Genomic DNA, 24,202 nt, shown 5'->3' with positions numbered 1-24,202 from the left:
CTAGGCAGACAGAGGAGAACTGAAGATTGACCAGGTACCAAAGTAAATCATTCATACCGTAAAATTTTTTTTAAATATGACGGTGTATCACGAAAGATTGATATCAAACTGATCACTTGACCAATATTACGTTACTTGCTCTTCAAGTTAATCAACAAATGGCGAAATGAAAAGAATAGAATTCAACTGTATTGTCATTGCACATGCACAGGTACAGGGCAACGAAATGCAGTTTGCATCCATCCAGAAGTGCTTTAGTGATATAGATATATTACAATATATATTAGCAATAGTATAGATATGTAAGTATATTACAGAAATGGGTCTATTATGGTATGTTATAATGTACACGGTATGAAGTATGTTGTGAATATTCTATAACTATAAGTATGTACAGGCTGTAGTGAGTACAAGCTATGTACAGGATATGAACAGGATATAAATATGAAAAACTATACAGAATATGAAATAAATAACTTTACAGAAATCTGAGATATACAGCTATACAGAAATGGGAACTATGCAAGTTGTAAACAGTTGTAGGATTAAAGATTATTGAATGTACAGAATGATTATTTACACAGAGCTATACAGTAGTGCAGTTAAGATAAGTGAGGGTGTAGATAGTTTCTACAGAGGCTATATAAAGTGCTAGTGGTTGTGAGTGGTGGTTCACTCCATGTTATTATTGTGTGTTTGAGGGTACAGTTGTCCATTGTGGGGGTGTGTATGTTCAGTGCATGAGTTTAACGTGGGTCAGATGTCAGGAGGCAGAGTTCAGGAGTCTGACAGCTGTGGGGAAGAAGCTGTTCCGGTACCTGGTGGTCTTAGTCCGGAGGCTCCTGTGGCGCCTCCCAGAGGGCAGGAGGGTGAAGAGTCCATGTGATGGGTGACTGGGGTCTTTGATGATTTTCCCAGCCCTTTTCAGACACCGCTTCCTGTAGATGTCTTTTATGGCAGGAAGTGGTGCTCCGGCGATGCGCTGGGCAGTTTTCACGACCCTCTGCAACGCCTTCCGGTCCGAGGCAGAGCAGTTCCCGTACCAGACTGTTATACAGTTGGTCAGGATGCTCTCGATGGTGCAGCGATAGAAGTTCACCAGGATGTCTGAGGACAGGTGGTTCTTCCTCAGAGTCCTCAAGAAGAAGAGGCGCTGGTGAACAACAAAAGCTGAACAACAACAATGCTGTTTCTTTAGAGAGTCTTAGCTTATGTGTGTTTATTTCATATTTTCAGTTGTTTCCCTCCACGGCTAAATAAATCTGTTTCAGTAATGCACTGATATACAAGAATGGACATAAGGAGCTTCTTTCAAAGAAAAAACTCAGGTAGATGTTATTTTATATATTGTGCTTTGTATGTTGTTCAGTATATCTATGCAAAACAAGAGGACTTTCAATACACAGCAGTATATTCACAGTTGAAACCAGATATTTACATACACTTTATGGAAAACACAAGAACATTTTTTTTACTGTACAACATCAATTTAGAGTAAACTTATTTTGTTTTAGATAAATAAATATTGAAATATCTTTTGAATTAGTTAAATGTCAGAATAAAGAGAGACAGGGCTGTCTATTTTAATCACTTTCATCAAATTTAGGAGTACATATACATTAAGTTTATTGTTAATTAATAAAAAAAACTCCAGACGATTCCATTCTGAGCTGAAGAAGCTTCTGATAGGTTAGTAGAGTCCATGTGAGTAAATTGGTGGAACAGCTGTGGATGCATATAAGACAAAACACAGAGCCTGTTTCTTTGAAATGGAAAATTAAGAGATGTCAACCAAAACACCAGGAAAAGAATTGTGAGAGATAAGAATAGAACGGAGCAGTACAATAGGGCCTTCAGCACTTCTCAGTGCTAGCCGGCCCTTAAATAAATTAAAGCTGCAAGCAGCGTTACGAGGGCCCTCGCACCCCCGGCGCGTCGAGCCAAGCCCAACACCTAAAACCAGCACCTCCGATCTGATGTCACATTGATGGAATTCATGCATTTAACCACCAGCTAACATTTCAACTCATTCATTCATGATTAGTTAGTCGTTCCACTAGGTGGCGCTCTAACCATTATGTACAAATGGCATAACAAACACTTCCGAGCTCGAGTCTCATCACACCTGAGACGTTTGGGAGAGATTGGACATTGTGTTTTTGAGTGACAGCAGATTACTGCTTTTTGGCGAGTGATTCAAACTCTAAGTGCCGCCATAACCACCCCGTTTCACTGAACGTAAAAAGCTTCGCAATTTAACATCACAAAGGTCTTTAGATTCCACACACTGGAGATTGGTTCAATATGATGAAATCCCTTGGAGGAGTTCGTCAAAGAACGGTGCCTGGAAAGAGGGGAAAATGTTGCCAAAATTGCACATTAATTTTAAAATGGCTGACTTCCTGTTGGATTTGGGATATTGCACCAAGAGACTTTTTTGTACATCTTGATATCTCCTATAAGCTTACCAGGTTTCAGAATCATACATAGAACACAGAGCAGGGGCTGTGGTTTTGAAATTTTGTAGGGGGCGCTGTGGAGCCATTTCGCGCTATTCAATGAAAATGATCACATAACAACAAAGCCTTATGCACATTGGAGGTGTGCGCCAAATTTCAAGACTTTTTAAACTTTCCAAGCCCCTTAAAAGCCACTTCATTTTTCATGGTGAACAGCCTTGCCACCAGGGTGCGCCGTTCAGTTTAAAGTCACAATTTTTGCACTGCAGCATCACGAGGGACTGATGGTGATATTCACCGCTTTTGAGGTGGCCAAGATGAACCTGTGAAAATCAGTACAACAAAATTAAAGCCATGACATTTCCTGTTGCCACTAGGTGGCGCTGTCCGTATTTCCGACAATGGGCACATCAATCTGTTCAGGGCGGGTGTGACATCATGCCTGTAAAGTCTGGTACTGATCAGACTGGATTTCATTGAGTTATACTAATTTGTTTCTTCATGGCGTGACATCAAAGTTCGCCATGCTGCTGGGGTCACACCCTTTTGCAAAAAGTCACAGCTTTCACTGTAACCCAAGACCAACTCCTTAAGGCTTTCCTGGAGAAATTTGAGGCTGCAGATGTCACCCATCACTATACTGTACCCCAAAGTGTAAAACATGACATTTCCTGTTTCCACTAGGTGGCGCTGTCCTTGATGTCAAATATGGCAGTTGAAATATGTTCAGGGGTGGAGCCTTATCATATGTGTGCTCTTTGGTCCAGATCGGAACATGTATGACAGAATGAGAGGCAATAAGATTTTCATGGCGAGTCATCGAAATTCGCCATGGCGCCACGGCCTCATAGTATTGTGAAAACTCAAAAGCTCCGCAATTTAACATGGCACAAGGGTGTAGTTGACACTGTCCAAATTTGAAGTTTATAGGACCAAATCCCAAGGAGGAGTTCGTTAAAGTACAAGGCATGGAAACGGTAAAATCAGACCCAAAATGTCACCTTCAATCCAAAATGGCGGACTTCCTGTTGGGTTTAGGACATTGCCATAACAGACTTTTTTGTTCGACTCTGAACGTTATATAGGTGTACCGACTTTCAAACGTGTAGGTCATACCCATACCGGGGGCTCGCGTTTTTAATTTTTCTAGGTGGCGCTACTGAGCTAATTTTCCCTGGCCATGTCTGGGAACATTAAAATACGTAAATTTTCACCAGACCTGACGCGTGTGCAAAATTTCATGAGTTTTCGAGCATGTTTAGGCCCTCAAACGGCCAATTCATTTGCCGGAATAATAATAATAATAATAATTAAAGCTGCAAGCAGCGTTATGAGGGCCCTCGCACCCCCGGCGCGTCGAGCCACGCCCAACACCTAAAACCAGCACGTCCGATCGATGTCACATTGATGGAATTCATGCATTTAACCACCAGCTAACATTTCAACTCATTCATTCATGATTAGCTAGTCGTTCCACTAGGTGGCACTCTAACCATTATGTACAAATGGCATAACAAACATTTCCGAACTCGAGTCTCATTATGCCTGCGACCTTTGGGCGAGATTGGACATTGTGTTTTTGAGTAACAGCAGATTACTGCGTTTTGGCGAGTGATTGAGAGTCTACGTGCCGCCATAACCACCCCGTTTCCCTGAACGTAAAAAGCTTCGCAATTTAACAACACAAAGGTCTTTGGATTCCACACACTGAAGAATAGTGCAATATGATGAAATCCCTTGGAGGAGTTCGTCAAAGAACGATGCCTGAAAAGAGGGGAAAATGTTGCCAAAATTGCACATTAATTTTAAAATGGCTGACTTCCTGTTGGATTTGGGATATTGCTCCAAGAGACTTTTTTGTACATCTTGATATCTCCTATAAGCTTACCAGGTTTCAGACTCATACATAAAACACAGAGCAGGGGCTGTGATTTTGAAATTTTGTAGGGGGCGCTGTGGAGCCATTTTGGGATATTCAATGAAAATGATCACATAACAACAAAGCCTTAACCACATTGGAGGTGTGCGCCAAATTTCAAGACTTTTTAAACTTTCCAAGCCCCTCAAAAGCCACTTCATCTTTCATGGTGAACTGCGTTGCCACCAGGGTGCGGCGTTCAGTTTAAAGTCACAATTTTTGCACTGAAGCATCACAAGGGACTGATGGTGATATTCACCGCTTTTGAGGTGGCCACGATGAACCTGTGAAAATCAGTACAACAAAATTAAAGCCATGACATTTCCTGTTCCCACTAGGTGGCGCTGTCCGTATTCCCGACAATGGGCACATCAATCTGTTCAGGGCGGGTCTGACTTCATGCCTGTAAAGTCTGGTACTGATCAGACTGGATTTCATGGAGTTATACTAATTTGTTTCTTCATGGCGTGACATCAAAGTTCGCCATGCTGCTGGGGTCACACCCTTTTGCGAAAAGTCACAGTTTTCACTGTAACCCAAGACCAACTCCTTAAGGGTTTTCTGGAGAAATTTGAGGCTGCAGATGTCACCCATCACTATACTGTACCCCAAAGTGTAAAACATGACATTTCCTGTTCCCACTAGGTGGCGCTGTCCTTCATGTCAAATATGGCAGTTGAAATATGTTTAGGGGTGGAGCCTTATCATATGTGTTCACTTTGGTCAAGGTCAGAAAATGTATGACAAAATGAGAGGCAATAAGATTTTCATGGCGAGTCATCGAAATTCGCCATGGCGCCACGGCCTCATAGTATTGTGAAAACTCAAAAGCTCCGCAATTTAACATGGCACAAGGGTGTAGTTGACACTGTCCAAATTTGAAGGTTATGAAATGAAACCCCAAGGAGGAGTTCGCAAAAGTTCGAGGCATGGAAATGGCAAAATTAGAGCCAAAATGTCACCTTCTCTTCCAAATGGCGGACTTCCTGTTGGGTTTGCGTCAATGGGCCCACTGACTTTTTTGTTCGTCTTGGCATGATACACATGTGTGCCAAATTTCATACATGTAGCTCAAACCATGTGGTCGTAGGGCTGCATTTAACAAGGCATAGGTGGCGCTCTAGAGCCATTTCCCAGTGCTCATATGTAAAACCATTAAAATACAAAATTTTTCACCAGACCTGGCATGTGTGCAAACATAAGTGTGGCTCAATTTTGAATACAATTTGGTGCCATTTAAAATTAAGAAATACAGATAGTTTCTCTATTTACTCTTAAAGTTAACAAATATGTTTTTTTATATTTATCAATCTAAAAAAATAAACATTTACCGTATTTTCCGGACTACAAAGCGCACCTGAATATTAACCGCACAAGCTACAATCAGGGGAAAATCCTGTTTTGTACATACATTAGCCGCACCTGACCAAAAGCCGCAGGTGTTTCAATGTTGACTTATCATATGTAAGAGAATATGCACAAAGCGAATTGTCAGGAAAGAGATGGCTGTTTGGAGAAACACCCCTTTTATTAATATTTTGAAAAACAAGTTATGGGTACATATTTGCATAACTTTTTAGGTATATGTACAAGTAGCGGTAATTACAAGTACGAAACATGTGCTGTGCTTCATAAATGAGTAACAAATGTAGTACATAACAATAACCTACAGCACACCAGAAAAATGGATTCGGACTACCTTTCATGAGTTTTTGAGCATGTTTAGGCCCTCAAAAAGGCCCTTGTTTCGCCTGAATAATAATAATAATAATAATAATAATAATAATAATAATAATAATAATAATAATAATAAGAAACGGAGCAGATACAATAGGGCCTTCGCACTCTCAGTGCTCGGGCCCTAATAATAATAAACAGAGCAATTACAATAGGGCCTTCGCACTGTCAGTGCTCGGGCCCTAATAATAATAATAATAATAATAATAATAATAATAAGAAACGGAGCAGATACAATAGGGCCTTCGCACTCTCGGTGCTCGGGCCCTAATAACTAATCTAAACTTATATACATAAAATACAGAAATGAATGAGGTGGAATGAATACTACAAAATGTACATAAGGTGCAGTTGCAGTCTGGCAGTGGGAGCAGTGTGACAGGTCAACTGTTAAGAAGGGAGATGGCGAGGAGAAAGAAACTGTTCCTGTGTCGGGTGGTCCTGGTCTGCAGGCTTCTGTACCGTCTGCCAGAGGGCAGCAGATCAAAAAGTCTGTGTCCAGGGTGTGAGGGGTCTGTGATGATTTTCCCTGCCCGTTTCCTGGTTCTTGAGAGGTACAGATCCTGGATGGAGGGCAGGGGGGTGCCGATGATCCTTTCTGCTGCCCGTACAGTCCGCTGCAGTCTGCTCCTGTCCTGTTTAGTGGCTGCTCCATACCAGACTGTGATGGAGGAGCACAGGACAGACTCAATGACTGCAGTGTAGAACTGGATCAGCAGCTCCTGTGGAAGAATGTATCATATATAAGATACAAATATTGTTATTTCATTTTGTTGGCATTACTAAATTTGGCTCAGTTCTTACATATATTTGTAACAATATATGTAGATTAATGTTGTTCGTGTGTAATTTACGTTGAGTAGGCTAACCACGTTATTACATTAATGCATGTAAGGTGAACTAGCAAACACCGTCATAGTTACATGGCTTTCTTCTTGTCTGATGGCAGATACTCCCTTCACCCTGGCCAAAAGGCTAAAATGACCAAAGAAAAAATGGGAAACGGCTAAACATGAGAGGTTTTTGGACAAACTTTGCTCCTTCCCTTTGTGAGTGTGGACGCTTCATCTCTTTGCTCTTGAATGCTTTGCTTCTTATATTGATTTTTATTGATTTTTATGCTGATTTTTTCCCTTTTTTCCCTTTTTTCCGTGTGAGCTTACCTGCGATAACTTCTGGACACTTATAGATCATTAGGACTAAAGTGTTCTTAACAGAAACAGCAACATTTTTACAGTTACCTTGTCCTCAGCGCTCCGTGTGTCTGTGGCCTAGACACAGCTGAAGCCTGATTACAGCGTCTGGGCACCGAGCAGCCTCAATAGCCTGGAAAGGTGCTAACCGCTAGGCTAACTAGCAACAAGATGCCTTCCCTCTCCACAGATGACTACCACAGCCTCCTGCAGAAGATTGCAGTACTGGAGACAAAAATTCATCGCTTAGAAGTAAACGTGGAGGTAAATGGACTGTGTGGAAATGAAACAACCTTGCCTTTGATTCAAAACAATGGCGATGAGCAAGCTAGTACACAGCTAAGGAGCACAGATAACATGACCAAGAAAGTAGACTCTGTGCATTATTATAAATCCTCAAGTGATAATCCCCCCTTAGACTGTCTTGGTGCAAAACCAAGACATAAATCATGTCTCCTGGAAGGGGGAGGACGTATCACAGGCAGGGCACAGCGAGCTGAAATCTCTGAAACCGACTGGCCTTCACTTCCTACGAGACAGAGAAGCTCTTCTACCCCTGTATACGGGAGGAAACAGGACTGGACAACCGTGAATAGGAAGGTTAACAACAAACCTCCAAAACAACTGAATGTGAAACTGCAGAACAGATTTGCTCCACTATCAAAGGACCCTGGATCTATATCGGACAACCATCCATCTAAAAGCAGCGAAATAAGGTCTGAAAATCTGTTGAAAAGTGAAAGGCCACAGGGAAAGCTAAAGGCTAGGCCTGAAACTCTGATTGTGGGTGACTCTGCCGTAAAGGATGTACAAAGGATGTGCGGTAAGAACACTAAAGTCCTCTGCTTTCCTAACGATATGGTCAACAACCTGAAGGAGAGAATTCTTCAAATTGCAGATGAATATCCAACTGTGACAAACATTGTTCTGCATACAGGGTCAAACGATGTGTCCAAACAACAGTCGGAGGTTCTGAAATGGGACTTTACTGGATTACTAAATACTGTAAACTCTCTGAATGCAGCTGTATTCATCAGTGGACCTGTACCGCCGGTCAGAGGAGGAGACGAGAGATTCAGCAGGTTGTTTACACTGAATAAATGGCTTATATCAGCATGTGCTGACCACTCAGTGCATTTTATCGACAACTTTAATATTTTTTGGGAACGCAGGCATCTGTTCAAAGCAAATGGATTTAATTTTAACAAGTCAGGGGTGAAACTGTTCACCTCCAACTTGTTTTATTCCATACGTCATCCATCTGTGCTTGGTGCCAAGGCTGAGATAAACGAGGAGTTATCTCATAAAGAGGAACAAACAGTACTCCAAGAACAGACAAAGCCCAGCAGAAACCTTGAGGAGGAGCTCCATTTGCCCCCACCCGGGAAGAGCCTCAGAAAGGAGAGACATCCATGGCATCTGAGGAAGAGCCTCAGAAAGGAGAGACATCTAAGGCAAGAAGAGGGGTCCCTATTTGCCTCCAACTCTCTCAACAACACCAACGACCAGGACAAGGGACCACGACCTTCCCCAGTCCCCCAAACCCCTGACAGGCCATCACCCTCCTCCCCCTCCCTTTCTCCCTCCTCCCCACACCTGAAATTCACTGAGGAGATGATGGAGCGGGTCAATGCTGGGCTCAGATCTACCCCCCGTCCCAATCCCTTTTTGTCCCCCATAAACCCCCCACCAGAGCGGCCAAAGGTTCGCCATCGAGCCCCACCCTCAACAGAGCAATCGAAGTCACATTGCCCAGCCTCGCCCCCCTTAGTTCCTCTTCATGCCCTGTCTCCGCAGTCTGATGTGTGATGTGTGGAGGGTCCGGGCTGTGAGGATTATGGCAGTGATGACTTTTCCCAGGAGAAGCTGGGACCCTGTTTACTAGAAGGTTTTAAAATTTCTGTACTTTTAGGTGACAGGAGACATGTGGCCTGGTCAAAACACAGAGAGCTGCACTCTAAAAGATCTTTAAACATAGTAAACATACCTTGTGTGCCACAGACTGCTCCCAAACACGAGGGGACAAGTAATACCTCTAAAACACTTAAGTTGGCTTTATTAAACATTAGATCTCTAGCTGGGAAAACATTTTTAATTAATGATTTAATCACTGAGCACAGCCTTGATTTTATGTTTTTAACTGAAACTTGGTTGGACCAAAGTAACAGTGGAGCTGTTCTCATCGAGACGACCCCTCCTAACTACAGTTTTATCAGTGAGGTCAGGGTGAGCAGGAGAGGAGGAGGGGTTGCTGTCTTATTTAATGAATCATTTCAATGTAAGCAGCTATCTCCTGGAAGTTTTCAGTCTTTTGAATATGTGGCTTTACAGCTGAAGGCCCCATCCAAAGTTGTGTTTCTTAATGTTTACAGGCCTCCCAAATACTGCACAGACTTTTTTAATGACCTCAGTGAACTGCTGTCTGTGATCTGTGTTGATTTTGACTGTGTAATTATTGCTGGGGATTTTAACATTCATGTGGACAACCCTCAGGACAAAGGGACTAAAGACCTGAGTAACACTCTGGGCAACTTTGGGCTGACTCAGCATGTAACAGAGGCCACACATAATAGAGGACACACTCTTGACCTACTGATCTCCAAAGGCCTGAGCATTTCAAAGGTTACTGTGTCTGATGTGGGCGTGTCTGATCATTACTATGTTTTCTTTGAAAGTAAAATCTCAGCCCACACAAATATATCAACAACAGTGATCACAAAACGGTGTATAACTGAACACAGTAGTGCAATTTTTAACCAGGTCTTCCCATTAACACCTGACCTGTCCAGAGGGTCAGTCAATGAGCTCGTCAATAGCTTCAATGCTAACATGTTAAATGTAATGGACACTATTGCTCCCATTAAGGTGAAGGTTATCTCTGGAAGGAAAAAGTCTCCATGGAGAAACTCCACACTGGTGAAAAATGAAAAAAGAGAGTGTAGGAAAGCTGAGCGCAGATGGAGAAAAACAAACCTCCAGGTTCATTATGACATTTATAAAGAGAAACTTCACAATTATAATTTACAACTGAGGAATGCAAGGAGGTCCTACTTCTCTGACATCATCACTAAAAACAGCCATAATGCTCGGGTCTTATTTTCTACAGTTGACAGGCTAACAAACCCTCCTGTGTCAGTGGCAGCTGAACTTCATTCAACCATGGCCTGCAATGACTTTGCCAAATTCTTCACTGAAAAAATCCAAAAAATTAGACAAGCAATTGGTACATCAACAGCAGATCCAGGATATGTACTGTGTCCACCAAAAAACTGTTTAAACACCATGAAACAGTTTCAACCTATTAACAGCAAAGACCTGGAGGACATCTTAGGTCAACTGAACTCCTCCTCCTGCTGTTTAGATGTCCTGCCAACAAGTTTTTTCAAAAAGGTCTCAAAGACTTTAGAGTCAGACCTGTTACAGATCGTCAACTTTTCTTTATTATCAGGTGTGTTTCCAGCATCACTAAAAACTGCTGTAATCAAACCTATACTGAAAAAGGACAATCTTGACAAGACACAAATGAACAACTACAGGCCGATCTCAAATCTCCCGTTTTTAAGTAAGATCATTGAAAAAGCAGTTTCTCAACAGCTCAGTTACTTCTTAAAACAGAATAATTGCTACGATGCCTTCCAGTCAGGTTTTAGACAGAATCACAGCACTGAAACCGCTCTGACCAAAGTGTTCAATGACATATGTCTGAATACAGACAGTGGAAAAATGTCAGTCTTAGTTTTACTGGATCTCAGTGCAGCATTTGATACAGTTGACCACAACATATTACTCAAACGACTGGAGAACTGGACAGGTCTTTCAGGAACTGTACTAAACTGGTTCAAAACATACGTAGAAAACAGGAAATACTTTGTATCAATAGGTAACTTCACATCTGAGCAGACAAGTATCACATGTGGAGTTCCCCAAGGTTCCATCTTGGGACCCCTTCTGTTTAACATCTACATGCTCCCACTGGCACAGATTATAAACAACAACAAAATAAACTATCACAGCTATGCAGATGACACACAAATATATATCACAATGTCACCAGGAGACCGAGGCCCTGTACAGGCTCTTGGTAAATGCATTGAGGAAATTAATGACTGGTTGTGCCACAATTTTCTCCAGCTAAACAAAACCAAAACTGAGGTAATAGTCTTTGGCGCCAAAGAAAAACGATTACAGGTCACCAGAGAACTTCAATCTATACATCTAAAAACCACAAACCAGGCGAGAAATTTGGGTGTAGTGATGGATGCAGACCTAAACTTAGAAAAACACATTAAGACAATAACAAAGTCAGCTTACTATCACCTCAAGAATATATCAAGGATAAAAGATCTGATGTCTCAACAGGACCTGGAAAAACTAGTCCATGCATTCATCTTTAGTAGGCTTGATTACTGTAACAGCATCTTTACAGGTCTACCTAAAAAATCAGTCAGACAACTACAGCTCATTCAGAACTCTGCTGCTCAAGTCCTCACTAAGACCAAAAAAGTGGACCACATCAGTCCAGCTCTGAGGTCTTTACACTGGCTGCCTGTCCGTCAGAGGATAGACTTTAAAGTCCTGATGCTGGCCTATAAAGCTCTGAATGGTTTAGGACCAAAATACATCAATGACCTCCTGACCCAGTATGAACCATCCAGCTCCCTCAGGTCATCTGGATCCGGTCTTTTATCAGTTCCCAGAATCAGAACCAGACACGGAGAAGCTGCATTCAGCTTTTATGCTCCTTATATCTGGAACAAACTCCCAGAAAGCCTCAGATCAGCTGAAACACTCAGTTTATTTAAATCCAGGTCGAAGACTCACCTGTTCTCAGCTGCATTTGAATAAAGCACCAAATCCACACTTTAAGCTTAAATTTCAAAACTTACATTTAACTACTGTGACAAAGTGGCTAGGACAGAATTCATTTGCCATTTGTCACTTGCATATATTGTTATTTTGTGTTCTGTTATCCCATAGTCTATCATAATGCTTTAATGTAAACACAGCACATGTAACCTTAGCTCTACATACTATCCCGGGTCTGTTTGTGGTAGCATTGGTTATATTTATGTCATCAGTGCAAATGTACTTAAAGCTAAATGTCACTTCATCATTAATTGATTTGAATCTTTCATTTGTTTATGTAGTTTGGTTATACTTACCATTGTGTGTTCCTTAGGACAGGTCCTATGTGTAAAGCAGGTATGTGGGAAGAGCCGCCCCAGTACTTCCTGATTTTATAGGATATGATGTCACTGATCATGTCAATTGGGTGTAACCAAATGAAGGGGTGTTTATTTTGTGTAAAATTGTTTATTTCATTTAAAATAACCTCATGAATCAGATTAGGTGAAGAGATTGACTTTTCAAACTGTTTAGTTGGGTGAATGAGTTTGTTAAGTGGAAAAATGATTTTATTCCTGTTTCTTTGTCTAGACCGTGTTATTTAGTCTACCCTGTTTTCCCAATGTAGAGGTTAATGAGATCCAGGTGTGAGTAGGAATTCTATATAAAGCAGGTGAGATTTTGACTCAGGGTTTCTTATGTTTTTTGAGATAATTGTTGAAGGGCGACGCCAGAAAATAAAGAACACTTAAAAGAAACTTGAACGGTCTGCAGATGCTGTCTTCCTATCACCTTTCATGCTGCTTATGTTATGCTACTTCACAAATGGTGGCAGCAGTGGCTCCAGGCCAATAGGTGATAACAATGCAGAAATCAACCAAGTCAAGGAAACCTCAAGGGCCAACAGATTTTCCCCCAGAGGAGGCCCAAGATGATGGCAACCTGCTAGAAGCTACGGGTGAGCACAGCACGGAAGCACAAAGTCTCTCAGAGCTCTCAACTTTATTAAAAGGCCTGATGCAACAGCAGGCTGACCGTGAGGCAAAATGGGAGCAGGACAGACAACGCCAGGATGAACGGTGGCATAGAATGCAACACCAGTTCAGCCAACTGCAGCAGGAGGTCCAGTCGGAGCGCCGGGAGCATCAGATGCTGTGGGAAGGTGCAGTAGCTGATTCCGGAGTGCCTCTGAGTTCCTCAGTGCGGCAAAAGGTGCAGCAACCTGTTCAACAGCGAGGAAACCCCCCTGAATCTTCCGCAGCACCACATTCATCCAATCTGGGCAGAGTAAGCGGTTGGAAAGGCCCGAAGATGCAGCCCTATGGTGAGGATGAAGATATTGAACATTATTTAACCACTTTTGAGAGGATTGCAACAGGATGTCAGTGGCCACAAGAAGAATGGGCACTGCATCTGGCTCCACTTCTTAGTGGTAAAGCACGTGCGGCATATGTTGCTATGGACACTGAAGAAACAATGGACTATGATAAGGTAAAAACCGCCGTTCTTGAAAAATTTGAAATAAGTGCTGAGACTTACCGAACCAGATTTCGCAACATGACGGTGAAGGACGATGAGACACCCAAAGAGCTGCGAACCCGCCTTAAAGACCTATATGAAAAGTGGATGCTTCCAAAGGAGAAGACAAAGGACCAAATAGGAGATGTCATAGTGATGGAACAGTTTCTCAGAGTTCTTAACCCAGAGCTGAGGACCTGGGTGAAAGAGCGCAACCCCACCACTTCAAAAGAAGCTGCAGAGATGGCAGAGGCTTTTCTTGCAGCCCGACGCCCACAAAAAGGGTACATGGTAGGAAAACCCAGTTCAGCCAATGTTTTTGTGGGTAGGTCAGGGGGTGGGAATGGGTACAAAGCTAAAAGCCCTAAACAAAGTTCCCCAATCACTAGCAGTAGCCGCGCTAGAGAAGTAAAGCAGAGAGGCCCGTTGGTGTGTCATGCCTGTGGTCAAGCAGGTCACTTTAAGGCAGATTGCCCAGGTCAGCAAGTCAGTAAGACTTACATGTGTCTTTCACCACAGTGTTTTGACTTGCTAGAGGAAGAAACAGAGTCTCTAGTACCCTCCAGTGATCAGGAGCACACCATCTGTGTTTTCATTGAGGGAAAACCGTGTGTTGCCCTCTTGGATTCAGGCAGTAGCCGCACACTTGTCAGGCAAGATTGCCTCCCTAGCGACACCACATTTTGTGGTAAAGTTAAAGTGGCTAGGACAGAATTCATTTGCCATTTGTCACTTGCATATATTGTTATTTTGTGTTCTGTTATCCCATAGTCTATCATAATGCTTTAATGTAAACACAGCACATGTAACCTTAGCTCTACATACTATCCCGGGTCTGTTTGTGGTAGCATTGGTTATATTTATGTCATCAGTGCAAATGTACTTAAAGCTAAATGTCACTTCATCATTAATTGATTTGAATCTTTCATTTGTTTATGTAGTTTGGTTATACTTACCATTGTGTGTTCCTTAGGACAGGTCCTATGTGTAAAGCAGGTATGTGGGAAGAGCCGCCCCAGTACTTCCTGATTTTATAGGATATGATGTCACTGATCATGTCAATTGGGTGTAACCAAATGAAGGGGTGTTTATTTTGTGTAAAATTGTTTATTTCATTTAAAATAACCTCATGAATCAGATTAGGTGAAGAGATTGACTTTTCAAACTGTTTAGTTGGGTGAATGAGTTTGTTAAGTGGAAAAATGATTTTATTCCTGTTTCTTTGTCTAGACCGTGTTATTTAGTCTACCCTGTTTTCCCAATGTAGAGGTTAATGAGATCCAGGTGTGAGTAGGAATTCTATATAAAGCAGGTGAGATTTTGACTCAGGGTTTCTTATGTTTTTTGAGATAATTGTTGAAGGGCGACGCCAGAAAATAAAGAACACTTAAAAGAAACTTGAACGGTCTGCAGATGCTGTCTTCCTATCACCTTTCATGCTGCTTATGTTATGCTACTTCACAAATGGTGGCAGCAGTGGCTCCAGGCCAATAGGTGATAACAATGCAGAAATCAACCAAGTCAAGGAAACCTCAAGGGCCAACAGATTTTCCCCCAGAGGAGGCCCAAGATGATGGCAACCTGCTAGAAGCTACGGGTGAGCACAGCACGGAAGCACAAAGTCTCTCAGAGCTCTCAACTTTATTAAAAGGCCTGATGCAACAGCAGGCTGACCGTGAGGCAAAATGGGAGCAGGACAGACAACGCCAGGATGAACGGTGGCATAGAATGCAACACCAGTTCAGCCAACTGCAGCAGGAGGTCCAGTCGGAGCGCCGGGAGCATCAGATGCTGTGGGAAGGTGCAGTAGCTGATTCCGGAGTGCCTCTGAGTTCCTCAGTGCGGCAAAAGGTGCAGCAACCTGTTCAACAGCGAGGAAACCCCCCTGAATCTTCCGCAGCACCACATTCATCCAATCTGGGCAGAGTAAGCGGTTGGAAAGGCCCGAAGATGCAGCCCTATGGTGAGGATGAAGATATTGAACATTATTTAACCACTTTTGAGAGGATTGCAACAGGATGTCAGTGGCCACAAGAAGAATGGGCACTGCATCTGGCTCCACTTCTTAGTGGTAAAGCACGTGCGGCATATGTTGCTATGGACACTGAAGAAACAATGGACTATGATAAGGTAAAAACCGCCGTTCTTGAAAAATTTGAAATAAGTGCTGAGACTTACCGAACCAGATTTCGCAACATGACGGTGAAGGACGATGAGACACCCAAAGAGCTGCGAACCCGCCTTAAAGACCTATATGAAAAGTGGATGCTTCCAAAGGAGAAGACAAAGGACCAAATAGGAGATGTCATAGTGATGGAACAGTTTCTCAGAGTTCTTAACCCAGAGCTGAGGACCTGGGTGAAAGAGCGCAACCCCACCACTTCAAAAGAAGCTGCAGAGATGGCAGAGGCTTTTCTTGCAGCCCGACGCCCACAAAAAGGGTACATGGTAGGAAAACCCAGTTCAGCCAATGTTTTTGTGGGTAGGTCAGGGGGTGGGAATGGGTACAAAGCTAAAAGCCCTAAACAAAGTTCCCCAATCACTAGCAGTAGCCGCGCTAGAGAAGTAAAGCAGAGAGGCCCGTTGGTGTGTCATGCCTGTGGTCAAGCAGGTCACTTTAAGGCAGATTGCCCAGGTCAGCAAGTCAGTAAGACTTACATGTGTCTTTCACCACAGTGTTTTGACTTGCTAGAGGAAGAAACAGAGTCTCTAGTACCCTCCAGTGATCAGGAGCACACCATCTGTGTTTTCATTGAGGGAAAACCGTGTGTTGCCCTCTTGGATTCAGGCAGTAGCCGCACACTTGTCAGGCAAGATTGCCTCCCTAGCGACACCACATTTTGTGGTAAAGTTAAAGTCTGGTGTGTTCATGGTGATAATGTTGATTATCCTATTGCCAATGTTTGCCTTCAAGTTAATGAAAAGGAGTACGTACTTACAGTTGGAGTAATGGATAAACTTCCCTACCAGATTGTGTTGGGCCGGGACATGCCAATTCTTGGGGAGTTATTAGCAAAGACAGAGAAGGACAGAGAAGAGAAGAATCTGCATGTTGCATGTGAAGGTCTGCTAGTAGTCACTAGGTCTGGTAATAAAGCTTCTCAGTCAGAGCCAGGTTTGAGTGAGTTGCCCTATGCAGACAGTGAAATTCCAGATATTGACAGACCAAGTAGGCCGCATATAAAGAAAAGTAAAATGCAGAGAAGACAGGAAAAAGTGAGGGGGACAGAAATTGCTGAGTCACTTCCTGAACCAGAGATCGATGAGCTCCTGGTTGTCCCGAGCAATATTGTCCAACTCCAAAGGGAGGACCCCTCTTTAGCACCTCTGTTTGCTAAGAGCACCCAAGAATCAACACAGATTACAGACAGAGTACGGGAAGTATTCATTGTTAAGAATGAACGACTATATCGTCGTAGCAAAGTTGGTGACCAGTTGGTTGTTCCCAAAAGCTTAAGACCTGTAGTCTTGCAGTTGGCTCATTCAGTTCCTTGGGCAGGCCACTTAGGACATCTTAAAACCTTTTCCAGAATGGTAACTCGTTTTTTTTGGCCACAGCAATTTTCAGACACTGCCCAGTTTTGCAAATCATGTCCACAGTGTCAGTTGACAGCCCCAAGTAGGAAAGGAGACAGAGCCCCACTCATTCCTATGCCTGTAATAGACGTCCCCTTTTCTCGTGTTGCCATGGATATTGTTGGCCCATTGGAGAGAAGTGGTTCAGGGCATAGGTACATTCTAGTGATTTGTGACTATGCAACAAGGTATCCTGAAGCTTTCCCATTGAGAAGGGTCAAAGCCCGCCAAATAGCTAATTGTCTGATACAGATGTTTTCAAGGGTGGGTATTCCCAAAGAAATCTTGACAGACCAAGGCTCAAACTTCACTTCCAACCTGTTGAAAGAAGTCTACAAACTTCTGGGAATTACCGGAATCAAAACGAGCCCTTATCATCCACAAACTGATGGACTTGTTGAGAGGTTTAATAAAACCCTGAAATCAATGCTGAGGAGGTTCGTAAGAGAATCGGGAAAAGACTGGGACCAATGGCTTCCATTTTTGCTTTTCGCCTATAGAGAGGTACCACAAGCATCAACTGGATTTTCTCCGTTTCAGCTCTTGTACGGCCATAATGTCAGAGGTCCACTGGATGTACTTCGGGAAGCTTGGGAGGAAGCTAGCCCTGAAAAACAGTGCTCTTCCCTCTCTTATGTGTTGAAAATGAGGGACAAGCTTGAACAGTTTCAGGAACTGGCTCATTGTCACCTAGTAAGTGCCCAGCGACGTCAAAAACAGAACTATGATAAGACAGCTCGCAGGAGGACCTTTAAAGAAGGACAAAAAGTGTTGCTCCTTTTGCCAACCACTGAAAGCAGTCTCTTAGCCAAATGGCAGTACTGTTTAAGCACTGGTACAGTTTCAAAAGTACCAGTTTGGTACTGGTATCGGATAGGGCTGCACGATTCTGCATAAAATGAGAATCACAATTTTTTTTCCTTAGAATTGAGATCACGATTCTCTCACAATTTTCTTTTCCAATATAAATATTTATTGCACTTATTAACTGCACATCAACTTCGTAACAGTTGAGACTGAACATAAAAACAATAAATAAACATAAAAACAACAAATGTCTCACATTTGTCGTTGCTGCAAAATGTTGTACTGCTTGAAATTCCGTCTCCACCGTTGCTCGACACTGCGTGTATAGAGCAGGTAGTGCAACAATAGAAAAATAGTTGTGGGACAGCACTGTGTAGCGTTTGTCTAGGGTGTTGATCGTTTCCCTAAATCTCTCATTTTGCACAGTGTTGATGGGAGCCATATCTTTGGTCAGGTGATAAGTAATGGCCTCTGTAATTTCTTTGTGCCTGCGGGAGTTCGACGGGTATAGGGAAGCGCTGTATAAGGTTCCCGTTATTGATGTTTGAGTGGTTGACCGGGATGGATTTTCTCCTGTCACTTTCTTGTCTTCCCTGACGTGCTCTCCGTTGTTTTTTCACTACTAATTTTAGCATCACACGGCACAGCTTCTGTATCACGTGGTATAAGGCTCCGCCCTTGTCATTTGTTCAGCACGAACAGTGAGCGCTTGTTTTCATGCAGATTACATCCCGGATCAAAATGCGGTACAGTCGTCGTCTTTTTTTTTCTTCTTTTTAAAAAATCGTTGTCATTTGGAAATGAGATCGCACAAAAGTATGAATCAAGATCGCGATTTTCTAACGATTAATCGTGCAGCCCTGGTATCGGATAAAACCTAAGCGATACCCATCCCTACATACAACCACCCTTTACCTTCCCATATGGAAAAGAAATAGTAAAAAATTATATGATTTACTCATGAAAGCGGCCACTTTCTCATTACTTTCATGTATTGTTTTAGTAAGTATCCAAAACATAGAAGTTTCATTATATAATTTTCAAGGGGTCTTATATCTGTTTTCACTCTTGTATGCTTTTCATACAAGTTTCACACAAGACGGATACAAACTTTATAAGATTTATATATATCCTTTCCATGTGGGTTGTCTGGGTGGAGTAGGTGGAATCTAATGAGGTGCTTCAGGTGGTACTGCTACCATTGAGTGTGAGCCGGACTTGTGGATCTATAGAAGTCCATATATACAGGGTGTAGCATCCACTGGGTAAAGGCAGTGATATGCAGGGGGGTCAGTGGCTTTTTCCCTTTCAGGTTCTTGTGACAACTGATGACTTTCTTGTTGTAGCTGCTTCTCAGTTTCCACATTGAAGTTTCATAGGTATTGTTGTCACTGAGGAGTTTAGTCATGTTTATTTGCTCTGCTTTTTTTTTTTTATCAGGGATAAAATACATATACTTTTTGTGTCCCAGCTGAGTAACAGGAGAAGAGTCTGGTGGAGCAACAGAGGAACAATTTCAGCCATTTGGACTCAGCTCAGCCACTACAGAGGAAAAAATGACTTCAACACAGAAGGTGAGAAAAATATCACAGTTACACTGTTATTGAAACTGCACAGCTTGTTGGTTTTTAAAAACATGTTAACAGCAGCTTTATCTTTTCCATCCCGGGCTCCTCCATATATACACAGAATCTACATTCACAAACAAAAAACTCAGATGTTACAAGAAGATACAAACATAATTTTTATCGGCACACATTGAAACAACAATAACAAAAATTGAACTCAATTTTTTATGAGTAAAATATTTTCTCCACTTATCAATATTTCTTCAATATGTATTTTTCGTTACGACTGTCATTGTAGCACATCATTGAAATGTGATACTATGACCAGAAGGTGGTGGAAACACACCTACAATGTGTTTGTTGACATGTTTGATTCCGCTAATAGAGGGAGTTTCAGTTTGTTCCACGACTGCATTTCACTCACTGCCTGTGTTTGTATCTCTGTCACTGCAGGACCAACATGGAGCGAGAAGTCGGCGCTCTCAGGAGGCCGACAAACCTCACAGAAGAAAGGGAGAGAAAACCTACAGCTGTGACTTGTGTGGAAAGTCTTTTACCCGGGCTGAAGGCTTAAAAAGACACCAACTCATCCACAATGGATTTAAACCTCACAGCTGTGACTTGTGTGGAAAGTCTTTTACCCGGGCTGAAGGCTTAAAAACACACCAATTCATCCACAGTGGAGTTAAACCTTACAGCTGCGACTTGTGTGGAAAGTCTTTTACCCGGGCTGGACACTTAAAAACACACCAACTCATCCACAGTGGATTTAAACCTTACAGCTGTGACTTGTGTGGAAAGTCTTTTACCCGGGCTGAAGGCTTAAAAAAACACCAAGTCATCCACAGTGGATTTAAACCTTACAGCTGCGACTTGTGTGGAAAGTCTTTTACCCAGGCTGGAAGCTTAAAAACACACCAACTCATCCACAGTGGAGTTAAACCTTACAGCTGTGACTTGTGTGGAAAGTCTTTTACCCAGGCTGAAGGCTTAAAAAAACACCAACTCATCCACAGTGGATTTAAACCTTACAGCTGCGACTTGTGTGGAAAGTCTTTTACCCAGGCTGGAAGCTTAAAAACACACCAAATCATCCACAGTGGAGTTAAACCTTACAGCTGCGACTTGTGTGGAAAGTCTTTTACCCAGGCTGGAAGCTTAAAAACACACCAAATCATCCACAGTGGATTTAAACCTTACAGCTGTGACTTGTGTGGAAAGTCTTTTACGTATCGTGAGGGCTTAAAACAACACCAACTCATCCACATTGTAGTTAAAGCACACTACTGTGAGTTGTGTGGTAAAGCTTTTGGTCAAAGTTGAAACTTACAGAAGCATCTAGTTACCCACTCTGGAATTAAGGCGTACAGCTGCAACTTTTGTGGAAAAGGTTTCAGTGAAAAACAGTACCGAAATAGTCACCTACGGATTCACACTGGAAATGATGTTTCCTGCTGTGACCAGTGTGGGAAACTGTTTACAACAGATGCACAGTTACAACAACACATGTTTAGCCACACTGAGGAGAGACCTTATAAATGTGACCTGTGTGAGAAGACTTTTAAATCTCCACATCAGCTGAATAAACACCAACAGATCCACACCAGAAAGTAACTCTACAAGTGCAGTTACTGTGAGGATGTATTTACCTTTTTATCCTGTATTTTTAACCTGATTGTTTGGAACAAGTTTGATCAGTAAACTCATGGAGTTATACTGAATGAACTGTTTGGGAAAATGAAGACTCATTTTCTCTCAGTAAGCTGAGTGTTATAATGTAAACAGTAAAAGTAATTGGACGTTGGCAGAGATGCTCTTTGTTTCAGGCGACATTCAGGATAAAAATAAATAAAGCAGAGCAACACAGATGGATCCAGTTCTCAGCCCTGTCGTCACTGTGGTGGTGGGAAAACGTTTCTCTGTGACCTTTGTGGAAAAACTTCCAATCATCAACGGGACCTAAATCCACATCAACGTAGCCACACTGGAGAAAAAATGAACTACTGCAAAGAATGTGGGAGAGGCTTCCACGCACCAAGTGCATTAAAAATACATGAACTCTTCCACAGTGTGTTCAAAAAGCACATGAAATGAAAAAGCATAAGGGAATCCACACAGGAGAGACACCATACAAGTGCAGACACTGTGACAAAAGCTTCTCACAATCAGGTCATCGTAACAAACATGAACATACACACATGGAAGTGAACTTCAGCTGTGACCAGTGTGACAAGAGTTTCAGGAATCTCAGTTCATACTCCGAACACAAACGATCCCACACTGTAAATAAACTGTTTCACTGTTACCAATGTGCAAAAACCTTCACTTCATTATCTGCTCTGTGCAAACATCAGCCTGATCATGCAGGACTGAAATCACTGGATCACAATGAATCTGAAGAGAGAGAAAGATCCTCTTCTGGTTTCAGGGTCAGACTTAAAAACCTTGAGATCAGGCTCCACAGAGTTCAGATGGAATCTCCTGTAAAGAGTGTCAGCTGATGCCACACTTGGATCTGATGAGGTAGCTCTGATTTCTGGAGCTGCAGTGAATAATCCTGAATGTTACATTTAGGAAGCTGCATGTATAGATATGTATATCAAGTTTATGTTTTTTCCTTTGAGGGATCTTAATTCTCTAAAATGTTATCCCTGTTACATTTTAACCTTTGTTCCCTTAGGACACAGTAGTGTTTAGTAGTTGTACTATTAAAGTTATAGGAATGTCTTTTCTTTCTTTTTTTTAACCAAACTGGTATTCTATCAAAAATCAAATATGGATATGTAAATCATTTCTTTTATTTGAACTTTTTTAGCTTTTCCAAAATTAACTTATTTTTTATGTATTCATTGCATGTTTCACCTCAGTTAAATTTCAATCCTTCATTCATATTTAAACTTTTGCTGTGGTAAAATCTTCTCTTAAATCCTTTTCTCCCAAAACAAGCAAATATTTTCACAGCAGTTGCTCTTAAAACTTCCAAAATGAACTAAATCTGTCCACCAGCTTTGAAACAACACCTGCTGTGACTTTATGTCCAGAAAAAAGAAACTCAAGCTGAACTGGTTTTGGGCTGTACTTCCATGTAATACCTTTTTTTTTTCTTTTTTTTTTACCAGAAGATGGAGCAGTGATGCTGTGTAACCTTTATTTAATTAGGGAAAGAACACAATATTCACAGTGGCAGCAAAGAACTGTTAAAAGTTAAAAACAGCAGCACGCATCAGAACCATTTTAAAGATTACAGGTGACTACTTTTAGTTAATTCAAACCCTATTAAACATCTATTTTTGGCTCCTCCTTTCACTTTAGTGTATTTACTGTATCCTTGAAGTCCACGTTGTTTTTTTAATGAATTCATTTTGATCCACATCCATTTTTAGTGGTACATGTGGAGGTTTATCAGAGGAGGAGACTTGGCTGCTCTCGGCACGGTTCCTGCAGCTCATTAAAAACTCTGAAATGATCTTCAAGGAAAAGATGATTAATTTTTCTTAAAAACAAGATGTGGGCATGAAGTTTTAACATGAGTGTGTTTAAGATGCATTGTGATTAGCATCTCACACGTTCCAATAAAGCAGATGTTCCTGCATTGCAACAGTAGTTTGCAGATGTGTTCATCCCCCGACCATCTGCAAGACTCTCATGCAGCACCAATTTGAAACGCAGCCTGGAAAGTGCGTTCATGGCCCTACAGGTTGCCTAAGCACAAGAGACAAATTGTGCAAAAGGAATTGGCTGAAATGGTGAAAATGCTGTTATCATAGGATGAAATGAGGATTTGTTCCTCAGTGTTTGGTCTCCTATGCTTACCTTTTCTCCAGATGATTTGTCGCAGTTGAGAGGGGCCGGTTGTCTTTAAGGTGCTTCCAGGTAATTAAGAAGTGAGTGCAGGGTTTTATACGATTCTGTGATGATTGTCAAAAAGTGAAGGTCTCATGAGAGAGTGATATTATACCCCTTATGTCAAACTGAGTGATTTATGGCCCCCCAATAAATTATTCATGAGCTCAGGAAGTAGGAAGTAATAAAGGAAGTAATAAAAATATGATATTCATAAAAATATGCTAGTTCATAGCTCATTGCTTCCTCCCCCCCCCCCCCCCCCAAAAAAAAACAACTAATTGATTATTTTCAAAGTTTCTTATATATCAAGTAGCATTCTTTTATTTTTTTTAAGCCATTAAAAAGTTTTTACTTTTTATGCTCAAAAAACGCCATCTGGTGGCGGGTCAGTGTGTATGCCCGAGACTGTGTGCCTCGGCGTGCACGGGTGCGCCCGTGTCTCCGGACCGTGCTCTCTCGGGCTCCGTGCTTATGTGTTTAAAAATCTGTTAAACCATTTTAAAATTGTTTAGTTTAACTTGTGCTTTTGTAACGTTCAGTATGGCCGGAAATACAGGCTGCATGCCTTGGGGCAAAACTTTATTTCGATTTATATGCATTTGTTCATTTAGAATAAAACTCATACTCAGAAAAAAACTCGCGATCCCCGCAGCCCCCTTAACCTAATCCTTAGAAACATAAGCAGGGAAAACTCCTTAAAAAACCCTCCGCGTTTTCTCCAAAACCCTAGAATAA

The 24,202-nt window shown here is 41.9% G+C and overlaps 1 pseudogene; it reads left to right on the top strand.

Annotated features, from left to right (window-relative positions):
- On the top strand, nucleotides 1-21,443 carry LOC113010558 (zinc finger protein 98-like; annotated as a pseudogene).
- The last annotated feature ends 2,759 nt before the right edge of the window (nucleotides 21,444-24,202 follow it).

This window comes from Astatotilapia calliptera, chromosome 3, assembly GCF_900246225.1.
Source record: "Astatotilapia calliptera chromosome 3, fAstCal1.2, whole genome shotgun sequence".
Taxonomy (NCBI): Eukaryota; Metazoa; Chordata; class Actinopteri; order Cichliformes; family Cichlidae; genus Astatotilapia; species Astatotilapia calliptera.
This window is presented reverse-complemented; position numbering and strand designations above follow the sequence as displayed.